Source organism: Rattus norvegicus, chromosome 15 (assembly GCF_036323735.1).
Source record: "Rattus norvegicus strain BN/NHsdMcwi chromosome 15, GRCr8, whole genome shotgun sequence".
In the NCBI taxonomy this organism is placed as follows: Eukaryota; Metazoa; Chordata; class Mammalia; order Rodentia; family Muridae; genus Rattus; species Rattus norvegicus.
The window spans coordinates 58,082,066-58,094,189 of record NC_086033.1 but is presented as its reverse complement, the minus strand read 5'-3'; the positions used below and the strand labels follow the sequence as shown (position 1 = coordinate 58,094,189).

At 42.5% G+C, this 12,124-nt stretch overlaps 1 pseudogene; it reads left to right on the top strand.

Moving 5' to 3' along the window:
* Positions 1–4,856: 4,856 nt before the first annotated feature.
* Positions 4,857–8,681, top strand: Rps29-ps6 (ribosomal protein S29, pseudogene 6; annotated as a pseudogene).
* Positions 8,682–12,124: the final 3,443 nt, after the last annotated feature.

The window sequence follows — 12,124 nt, the reverse complement described above, 5'->3', positions numbered from 1 at the left end:
CAGCGTCCCTGGTATCATCATTATCAAAAAAGTTGATACATGACATAGAATCGTTTTATTTTGCCCAAGTAAAAGCCCACAAGTGACATGCCCCCAAGATATATTAATTCTTGTTTATTATTACAGCACAGTGGTATATACGTATCACTTTATACACGTTTTGGATTCCATCTGTGGCTCCTGTCTCTTAACTCTACTTTGTCCACCGTTGTGTCATTCCGGAGGGTCCTGGAGAGGGCACTGCACAGAGAGGACTCAGTCTGTGAACAGTCAGGCCTTGCAATGGCATTCCCATAACACTCAAGAGAAGAGTGATACTGGGCAGCTGGCCCCTGGAGGGTGGCACAGACAAAGAGAGAAGGAGACGGTTCTTCCTCCCCTCGTCTTGTGGTCTCTTCATCTGAATCCTTCGTGTTACCCTCTACAACAAGCCAGTAATGTGTTTCCCTGGGTTCCATGAGTACCTCAAGAACTTAATCAAACTCAAGGAAAGAGTTGGCTGCAGGTAGCCCGAGTTACCATGCAGACACCAACACCGGGCACGTCAGCACCGACTGGGACTGGGGAGGTTGCAGCCGTCACCTGCCGTGGAATTGCACACTTGCTGCTGGGAAGAGATGCTTATACCTTCTTAGGTCAAAGGAGCCTTCTTTGTCAATGGTTGTGTGAGGACAGAGAAAATGCTAGGCAGGTCCTTATGTGTCTCCTAATACACCATGTGGGCGAGCAGAGGTAAAATGTGGCTTTTTATCCTTCCTACAAATATTCCAGTCTTCATTGTTCAAAAACACATAGTCAGACGCTAGCAGGATCTATTCCCCCAAGGAATACCAAAGAACAGACACTCCCCCTTTTTTTTTTTCTTCAGAGCTTGACACTTCCTCCTGCCTTTTGTTCTTACAATCAAACCCCACCCCTACACTGGGCACTCAGCAATCTATTTCTCAAGCTATTCTGGGGCAGGTTCCCCTGTGGTTCCTCTAAGATCTTTTTGATCATAGCTTCTTGTGATGATGAAGAAAAGACCATGACCACCGTGAAGACCGTGGCATCACTAAGTCACTGATGAATAAGTTGCCGATGCCAGGTCTCCCACCTCTATGCTTCTTACTTCTGGGAGAGACTGACCCACCATCTGTGACGCCCCCAGTCAGCTGGGTTCTCTGTCACATGCAGCCATCTGTGTTTCTGATCGTACTTGGTTTTCATTGGCTTCCTGTGAAGCAGATAGCTTTCGTTATGAGTTTCCTCCAGTAATATATAGCATTGATTAAAAATCAAAATATTCCTCTGCATGAATGTCAGTGTGAGACTAGCTCAGAGAGTGGTACCTTAAAGCTTCCCTGAAACCCAAATCCAAAACACAGTCATTTAGTTCTCTTCTGGATGATTCAGTCTTTTGATTTACCTCTGAGAATACTTAACAGCTCATGAAGGGTGTCTAGAGTTTGATCATGGATTCTCTGGCTGTTAATCTTACTGAAACTTCACACAGCCTCAAATAGTGGTATAAAATGTTCTGTACTGTGAATATCTTCTGTGCTGGGTAAAATTTTGCTTTCTCTCAAATTGAAATAAAAAATTGTATAATCTGTTTAATCCACTTAATAAGTCCCTGCTTCATTTCAAAAGAGCTGAAATATCCGAGTCCCAAATAATATTCAAGACTAAGACAATTTCTTTGGTAATAACTAATGACAATAGATGAAAAATTTGCCACCTCTCACATATATTCTAGAAGAGTTCCAAGTGCCTGAGGCATGTGTCTCTTGGTGTGGGGACTATAAGCCACAGGTACTGGCTAGGTAAGTGAGAGCCTGTGAGCAAGGCAGAGGGCCTCAGTTCCAGGTACTGAGTTAGAAACCGCATGTGAGCAAGGGCTACAGGGCTCCCTGTGCCTGACAAGGTGAGAGAACCATGTTAGTGTTCCCCAGCCATCTCTTGTTACAGCCACTCACTGAAGGGGACATTGGCTCCTCTGGGCCTACCATTAACAGCCCAGTGTATCCAAAGATGAGAGTAAATGGTAGTAAGTTATGAGAAAGAAGACTACGGTAAGGGCCATTCTCAGGCTTAGGACTGTGTTCTTTATCCCAGCCCACTTGCCATGGTTTTGTCTTATGGGGGTTGGGGGTGCACACAGAGGGAGGATGGGGAGGTGGAGGGTGGGGAGACCGGGTTAACCTAATAAGAAGTATTCTGTTAGGCGATATTTCTCAAACTAAGGGTTTCTTGGGGCCTGACGGAGTTCTTCTTTTCTGGAAATATTCTAACCTCAATGACAGTCTTTAGAAGATAAAAACTTCAGAGCCACACGAACCTCTGAGTACACCCATGCAGTGTGTGCACTTCCAACGAGGATGCTGGACCAGCAAAGCCTCAGTTCAAAAGGAGGAAAGTGCTGAGAAAGCAGCACTAATCCATGGTCCAAGTTTTACATTCAAAGGAATCTGCTGCGCTGCTCTCCCAAGCAGATCCTACCTTTGTGTACATCGACTTGCAAACACCCAGTACAGCAAAGTGCTTTTCTCTGCCGAATTCAACCAGTGACCAGCTATCCCTTTAGTGCACCTTTCAAACGCACGGCGATGCTAATGTTATCGTCTGTGTAGTCTGGTTTTTCTGTGCTGTATGAAGTGAAATGTTGCTGAGGCAGGAAATCTGAGATGCGACCCCTGGGGACTACTGTCTTGAAACGTGTTCTTAGGTGAATAGGTATTCATGATATTGAAGTCATATTAGCACAACTAAGTCAGAATAAAAGGAATGAGAAAGCCAGACATTAGACAGCTTTTGAAATTTAGCTTCAATGAAATTATTCTACCTTATCACACTAAAATAGTCAGTTTGAATATTTCAGTTTTATAGCTTTATTTCTATTTCATTTAGAAGATTGCAATAAGTGTAAGCCTGAGTTTCTATCTTATTTTATGGCTTTACGTGTTTATAGAACATTATAATAAAAATAATTCAATAATAAAAGTTTACGATCACTATCTTAAAAGAAAATGCCCATTAAAAATATTTTTAAAGACCATAAGAGATTTAACGGTTTTCATCTATCATTAGATCTCATTATGTGAAGTTAAATGTTCTAATAAAATAGTGAATGAAGGTGGAAAAAAAGGAGGATGTGGAGTGCGAAGAGACTTGGCCTTCTCTCAAATAGTAAGATGTAATTAGTTCAATGGTTTTGTTAAACATAACAAAAGCAATCATCATAAAATGAAAGTGGTGTCCAGCATTTAAACTTTTTACCAGGACTGCCCATCTGGTTCTTCCCACTCTGGGACTTAGCATCTAGACTGACTAGTTAGGTAGGTTTTATTGAATTTGTTTGTCTACCTTTAACCTTGCCCAAAGAAATTATTTAGTGGTGTGTTTATTTAAAGACACATTTATTTATTTCATGTATATGAGTACACTGTCTCTGTCTTCAGACACACCGGAAGAGGGCATCAGATCCCATTACAGATGGTTGTGAGCCACCATGTGGTTGCTGGGAATTGAACTCAGGACCTCTGGAAGAGCAGTCAGTGCTCTCAACAACTGAGCCATCTCTTCAGCCCTAAATGGTGTATTTATTAAGATAACAAAATGCATTGACTAAAACAGCTGAACTCACCACAAAATAAGAGCTGTTAGCTCATTTATGATCTATCGTCTTCCAGAAAAGGATTTTACTGGTTTTAAACTATAATAAACATTGCAGGATGAAAAAAGAAGGTCAGATATGAAAGAAGTAAGAAGTAAGGTGTCGGGCTAAGGGAGTGAGAGGGGCCCAAGTGAGGCTGGAGTTCTCCTGGCCTTTTCAATATAGATGCAGTCATGCACATATCCCTCTCATCTTCCAGGGCCTGATGAGTTATACATATTCAAAAAGTGAATGAATAAGATGATTCACAAAAATGACTCGCAGCAGGGAGAAGGAAGACTAACTCACAAAACAGTACAGAGATGAAGCGAGGGTGACTATACTATTTTCATCTCAAGTTATTCCCATGAGAGAGCACTATAGTTTGTATTTGGTCTTATAGTTAGTTCAGGTGTAAGCATATCTCATACATCCAGTATAAATAGCTGAAAATAAGAGCATCGATATTTATCTAAGTAGAGATCAATCTAAAATTAGTCTCCAATTAGCTATTTATAGCTAATGACAAGGGAAAAATAATTATACCTCCTCCGATCACTGTTATGCATACTGAAATCTAGGGAGTCTTATAATTCAATGAAGAAGATGCCAAACAATTTGTACCTAATTTGGGCACAGTACTTATCCCAGTTAGTGTTCATTGGCAACTCGACACAACCTAATGTTCTCCAGAAAGAGAGACCCTCAACTGAAGAATTGTCAAGTCAGACTGTCCTGAGAGCAAATCTGGGGACATCTTCTAGATTGTTAATTAATAGGAGGGTCCGGCCCACTGTAGACAGCACCATCACTTGGTGGGCCATTCTGAGTTGTATAAGAAAGCTACCTGAGCAAGCCAGTAAATAGTGTTCATCTATAGCTTCTGCTTCAGTTCTTGCCTTGAGTTCTTGCCCTGACTTCTCTTAGTGATGGAGGATGACCTAGAAACATAAGATGAAAGAAACACTTCCTCTGCCCTCCATCCCTGCCCCAAGTTGCTTTTGGTCATAGTAATTGTCACAGTGTGGTGATTTGAATGAGAACTGCCTCCATAGGCTAATATGCTTGAATATGAGTTGGTGGAACCGTTTGGGAAGGATTAGGGTGCGGGGCTTTGTTGGAGGAGGTGTGTCCCTGGTGGCATCTTTGAGGTTTCAAAAGACGTGTGCCATTCTTGATGTGCCTGCTTGACCTCCTGATTTTGGATCAAAATGTGAGCTCTCAGCTCAGCTGCCACCATGCTGCTCCTCCATTTTCATGGACTCTCTCTAATTAAGCAATTTATTTTATAAGTTGTGTTAGTCTTGGTGTTTTCTCAGAACAATAAAACAGTAACTAAGACACACAGCAACAAAAGGCAAACTGGGACAGCTCTATCATCAGGGTTATGCCTATTGATACAAATTCATCTTGTAAGCAAAGGATGGATCCTGGAATACATACCTGAGACCCATTTCCCCCCCCCCCCATGTGGTAAGGCTAGGTTCCCTACCACAGATACCTTACTCCATCCCATATACCTTTCCCTATAATGTGAACTTTGTATACATGGGAAATTTCCACAGCACCAACCTATTCACAGGATAGTTTTCTATGCCCCCAGGTAATCAGATGTTCAGGGGATAACACAGCAGAGCATGTACAAGAGCCTCTTCATCCCTCCATGAGGTTTATCAGTAGCTAGCAAGTATAATAATAGTTGGCCAATGGTTGGTCAGGGAACAACAACAAGGTAACAGAGGATTGGTATGTGGATACTTGAACAAAAGCTTTACGTCTCTGTATGAGGTACACATTTGGCTTGGGATGGTCAGAAGTGATACATGAGCAAACATTACTCTTGGTATTTCAATGAGATTAACACTTAAGCAGTTGGGGTTCAGTAAGGCAGATTACTTTCCAATATAGAATGGAGGGCTCACCCAATCAGGTGAAGGTCTGTATAAAGGAAGACTTACATTCCTCAAGTGAAGGGAATTCTCAGCCTAGTGGGTGTTTGACTTTAAGTGCTTTCTCCTGGATTTCCAGTACAGTGACCCACCATTCATAATTCAGATCTAATAGCCTGTACAATGCCAGGAGGCAATTTCTTAAAATATATTATGTAAATGTATACAAAGACACAGTATTACTTAGGGTTCATATTACTTTGTTGGGACGCCATGACCAAAGCAACTTGGGGAGGAAAGGACTTATTTGACTTATGATTTCACATCACTGTTAATCATTGAAGGAAGTCAGAACAGGAACTCAAACAGGGCAGGAATCTGGAGGCAAGAACCAATGCAGAGACCCTGGTAAAGTGCTTCTTCCCATCTTACTTCCCATGACTCACTCAGCCTACTTTCTTATACAACCCAGGGATGGCACCACTCATAATAAGCTGGACCCTGCCCTAAAAATTGCTAATTAGGAAAATACCCTACAGGCTTGCCTACAACCTGATCATTTTCTCAACTGCAGTTCTCTCTTCTCCAGTGACTCTAGCTTAGACAATAAATGTAGAGAGCAGAGACATACATACACATGGTCAGTTGGCTATTCCTCTGGAGGACACTGACCAACATGCCATCTTTCCCATCTCTTAAAGTTAGTCACAAGTATGAGGCCAACTCAGGAAGATGGACACATAGCTGGAGTGACAGATTGAAGGAAAGAAAGACTAATACATTTCCCATCTATTTCGGAATCTTTTTTGCTTAAACTTGGGTTTCTCCTGTCTGTCTACCAGTCTCAACTCATACAGATTCAGTGGCAAAATATCTCTGAACTGATCGTATTAACTTATTGTAACTACCACAGCAATTTCCATGTATAAATGAGTCTCAAGTCACTGTAGTGTGTCCTGTCGACATGGGACTTACAACATGTTCTTATATGGCGTCTTGTTCTAAACATTCAGAAGGAATTTTCTCATGCGCTGTATTCAACCCTGGAATTTATCTGGGGCATCTGTGTGCTGTAGGAGGCGATGTGGTCAGATCTACTAGCTACAAATGCTGCTGAGTAACCCAATGTGGTGGGCACCTGCCTAGTGAAGCCAGTTAAGTTCGTTCCTTCCGCATCACCAGCTAGAATGTCTATTCCCAAAGCTTTCCAATGTTGCCATAAAAGTGAAGCTCAGGGTTCGATTTACAGAGTGGGTTACAGGACTAAATAATCGCTCCTTTTTTCCTCCTTGGGCGTCTGAAGGCAAGATGGGTCATCAGCAGCTCTACTGAAGTCACCCTTGGATGTTTGGCCAGGGTTCTCGCTCTCACCACGTCTGCTCTAACCGCCATGGTCTGATCCGTAAATATGGACTGAACATCTGCCAACAGTGCTTCTATCAGTACGCGAAAGACATGGGCTTCATTAAGTTGGACTAAGAGACCTGAATGATTTCTGTCTACCTTCTAGACTGACTGTCTACCCAGTGAAACCGATCATGCTAGGCTTTGTGCACAAGAATAAAAAAGGGAAGGCTTAAAAAAAAGAATAATTGCTTTCCTTTAATATTTTAGTTCCTTGTTTAGTGTTAGAATGAGATCTTGCTTTTCCTTTGGTGTTGTTGGTTTGTCATTAGAATGAATCTGTCATCCTCATTGCTATACTGCTTGTCCTGATTAATCTGAACAAATCACCAACCAGCTCCATATTCAAACCGCTGGTGTTGAGTTTGATGCAAATACTCCTGATAGCCACAGTCTTATAGCAATATTTGCTTTAGAGCAGATGTCGCTTTCCCATTGGATGGAGGAGAAAAATGGGCCTCAAATCACTTATGACTTATTAGACACAAATCTTCAAAGATAGCAAAAGAAAGGTAACAGAACCATTCTGTTTTCCAGTGGAGAAGGGGAAAGATAGCAGCATCACATGGTTATGTTCAAAGAGACAAGAGTTGAGTTTCGGAAGGCTTCTTTATTCCAACTTAATGTTACCTGTTTCTTCACACACATTAGGATGCAATTACTTCAGGCTTATTTAGGATTTGCTCTAAAAGAAATTAAATTTACCAAAGCCCAGCACATGGATGGGTACAATGAAGCAAAGAGTCCTGCCAGCCCTCCTGTATTGCAAATGTTAGAAGTCTGGTCAGCAGCAGCCAGATTTCACTTTCCCCATTGTAAAATATTGTCCCATTAAAAAAAACTTGGGGGGAAGATGGGATAATATCTTTAAGACTGGGCCACCAAGATTGATCTTGGGTTTTCAAAATCTGAACTACATGGACACCTTTTATTTCCAATCTGAAATACACACTGCCCTAGCTTTCTATGCTAGTGTATATGGCAGCATTTGGAAAATGTGTATCTGTGCAGACAATTCAACAGGAGCATATGAGACTATGCTGTATCTTTCTACAGTGCAGAAAATGGTCACACCACTTCAAGTTAGTACAGATGTGTCATACGAATGAAGCAGTCACCAGTTCACCATAGGTAGCCTTCCGAACTTCCTCATTGACTAGCTGGTTAGTCTCCTGACAGATCTACCCAGTTAGTTCTTCATTGTGTAGATGCCTCTCTCAATTAGAACATGAGTGGCTTGTAGCAACAATAGTCCATGTCTTTTTAACCCTAACTTGGGGGTTTCACCAAATTGAGGATTAAGTGTATGTCAGACATGGGCAACTTTGCCACTGGAAGTTTTTTTACTTCACCCAGAGTGATTGATAACTTTGGCTTTTCATGAATTAAACCAGTAAGCTTAATACGTCAAGACATACAATGTCATGAGCTTTTTAACTCAAAGACTAAACAATTCCTGAGAGACACAGCCAGAATACAGCAAATACAGAGGTGAATGCCAGCAGCAAACCACTGAACTGAGAATAGGACCCCCGTTGAAGGAATCAGAGAAAGAACTGGAAGAACTTGATGGGGCTCGAGACCCCATATGAACAACAATGCCAAGCAACCAGACTTCCAGGGACTAAGCCACTACCTAAAGACTATACATGGACTGACCCTGGACTCTGACCTCACAGGTAGCAATGAATATCCTAGTAAGAGCACCAGTGGAAGGGGAAGCCCTTGGTCCTGCTAAGACTGAACCCCCAGTGAACGTGATTGTTGGGGGGAGGGCGGCAATGGGGGGAGGATGGGGAGGGGAACACCTATAACGAAGGGGAGGGGGGCTAGGGGGATGTTTGCCCGGAAACCGGGAAAGGGAATAACACTCGAAATGTAAATAAGAAATACTTAAGTTAATAAAAAAAAACAAAAAAAAAACCAAAAAGACTAAACAATTCTCTATTAAGAGAACACAGTGACACTATTTCAGAGCTGGAAGAGTCAGGAACTTCCCCACCATCTAAGTTCTACCAGGAGCAGATATTTTGCGTTCAGCCCACAAAGAGTCAATAAAATCACATCCGAGATTCACTGCAGCCCTAAGAGCTTCCTGACTGGATTGGCATTGGTGACAACCAAGAGTCAATGAGCCACCTTTAAGATTCTGCCAACACAGCAGCGAGGACTCTTCCAAACCATCATGGGTGGCTGAATGATCACTGCATCAAAGACAGTGGTCTGGAGTGGACCTGCAGAACAAAGAGGAGAGATGGAAAGTTTAATTAAAGGAACTCCTCAGGAGCTAGAAGATCACCCTTGTTGTTTAATTAAACTGTAGACATCTCAGAGAACTGAATACCTTGGTGACACATCTTATTTTTCAGGTACATTTTGTCTGGTTTTTGGACTCTTTTTCTATAAGTCCCAGCTAGCCAGATAATATATCCTCTTTTTTTCTCCCCAGGGAAACTACCCAGTGTTCTCCAGACTCCCTCACTATCCCCTTCCCAGACTTTTAAGGGTGATGGGTGAATGGTATTTTTTCCCCATTGTCTTTCAGAAGACGTCTTCCTCTGGCCTGTTGTCAATGACATCAAGAGCTCAGCTTTTAAAGGTCCCTTGGTCATTGTGGGCCTGTACATTGCCTGAATGATTTTGGAGATGCAGAAAGACAATGGTGGCATAGGCAAAGCCTTGTTGATGTTACCGGCGTGGCTCTGCAGGCACTGGGGCTGGAATGCTAGATGCCCAGAGAGTTCTCTCCACCTTCTAGGAGCTAGAATGAAGTCCTGCTATCTGGAGAGGACTTCCTATCATCTTAGCTCTTCCCACCTGTTCATGGGGGACTGCAGACAATCCTGGGTCAACTAAGGAGAGGAAGGCATCATAGAGCCAATTATCTGCTTTCTCCCCCAGCCCTATTCCCCAAGTTGATCCCCTCTGAATTGAAATATATTCTATAGGCCCATCCTAATTTGCCTTCTTAAACACTCTGACCAAAAGCAAACTTGGGGAGGGGAGGGTTTATGTCATCTTGGAGGTTACAGCTTGTCATTGTCGTCGAGGAAAATCAAGGCAGAAACTCAAAGGAGGACATCAAGAGATGAAGTAGAGACCACAGAGGAATGTGCTCCTGGCTTGTTCAGCCTGCTGTCTTATTGGACCTAGGTCCACCCGCCTACTGGTGATATCACGAATGGTGAACTGGGCCCTCCTACATCAGTCATTAATCAAGAGGATGATCCCACAGACTTGCCTACAGGCCAATCTGAAGGAAGTTTTTTCTTTGTGGTGGGTCCCTCTCCCTAGGAGGCTGAATTTAGAGTCAAATTGACAGACACACTGAAGCCCAGTACTCTGCTTTGGATTGGTCTGTGCTCTATGCTGGAATCCCCTCCCTTTGACCCATTCTCATAGACAAAGAAACAGAATGAGGTAGAAATTGAGAAGGTGACCTGTGAGCTACTAAAAGTTTCCGCTATTCCAATTAATACTTCCTTTGGGTGTGCCCAATATTTATGTACTTTAAATATTGAAACAAACCCACTGGGAGAAGGGAAAATGAAGTTCTACAGTACTCTATCTAAGGTGAAGGTCAACTGTGTGACCTGGAAGGGAAGTCAACCACTCAAGAAATACCCAGTAATACTTTGCAGGGTTAGTAAATCTCTTATAAAAAGTGGAGGCGTTCTTGGCCGAGATACAGACCCATCACAGCATCCATCAACCAATCAATAAATGGTCAATGAAAATGTGATGTGTCTACACAGCAGAATACTATTCAGCTTTAAAAGGCAAGAAGTCTACCATTTACAACGACCTGGATGAATCTGGAAGACATTATTGTGGAGTAAAACACAGCAGACACTGGGAGCAGGCACTGTTTATTTCACTTTACATGATCTCAGCTATACGTGGAGACTAACAGAGTTGAGTTTATGGAAGTATAGGCCGGACAATGGTCACCAGTGTCCAGAGTAGTAGAGGGTGGGAAGGGAAGGAAGAGATGGCGTTTTTGAGCAACCTATAAAGTCACAGATGGGAGGAATCAACAAGAATGCACTCCGTATTCCAAGTAACAGAGAATTTCAAGGTCCTCGCCATAAAAGATATGGCGGGTGAGTGAAAGTGGTGCAGAGAAGCTTCGTTTAAACAACCCACGTTGCAGACAAGGATCAAACATCGCATACCCGTGCGTGTACAAGTGTGATGTCAGTCAAAATAGTGACAAAATAGTGAGAGGATGGTTGTGAGCAAGAGTGCTTGCTGGCAAGCATAATGTTTAATCCCCAGTATTCACATTAGAAACAAAGGAAAGCTGGGTGTGCTGTGTGCACCAGTAACCGCAGCACTGAGGGAAGATCACTGGTGAGATTTTGGTTTAGTGAAATATTCTGTCTCAGGAGACTAAGGGAGAGAGCGATGAAAGGATAGATCTTACATCTTTCTCAAGCTTTCGCATGTTCACATAAAGGTATACGTGTGCACTTACATACTCACATGCAACACACACAGCACCACCACCCAACACATACACAAACTATTTTTTTCTAATTCTATTTTATGACTTATCACAGCTGGAGAAGATCAAGTTGTTGCACAAGAGGAAGAACTTCAGAATTCATGCCAACCATGTTTTCAAACTAGAAAGTGAGATTCCATTTTTCGTGTGTGTGTGTGTGTGTGTGTGTGTGTGTGTGTGTGTGTGTGTAAACTAAAATGCAAGCTTAAACATCATTCTTGAGAGCTATCATCCTTGGTTATTTTGGGACAAGGTCTCTCATGGACTTGAGGTTGTAGATTAGGCTAGACTGACTAGCCAGTGATCCTCAAAGATCCCCAGTCTTTGCCTCTACAGTGTTGGGTGTAAGTGTACACCACCATGTTCTGATTTTACATGGGTACTGAAGAGTCAACCTGTATCCTCAATGCTTTACCCACGAAGCTGTCTCTCTGGGACCTCTCTACATTTAGGCAACTCAGACAGACATTTACATTTGAAGTATCGTGGACTCAGAACACAGGTCTTTAAGTCTGTGTAATAAACTCTTTTTCTTTTATGATTTGGGAAAGTTTAGCATGGCTGGGAGAGAGCAGGTCCTTGTATAAACCATTCACAAAGAAGGGGCGGGGACAGAGATGCACACTGAGCTAGACAATAGCAAGGGTGAGAAACAGAGACAGAAAGCTTCCATGCCCATATTAAAGCCCA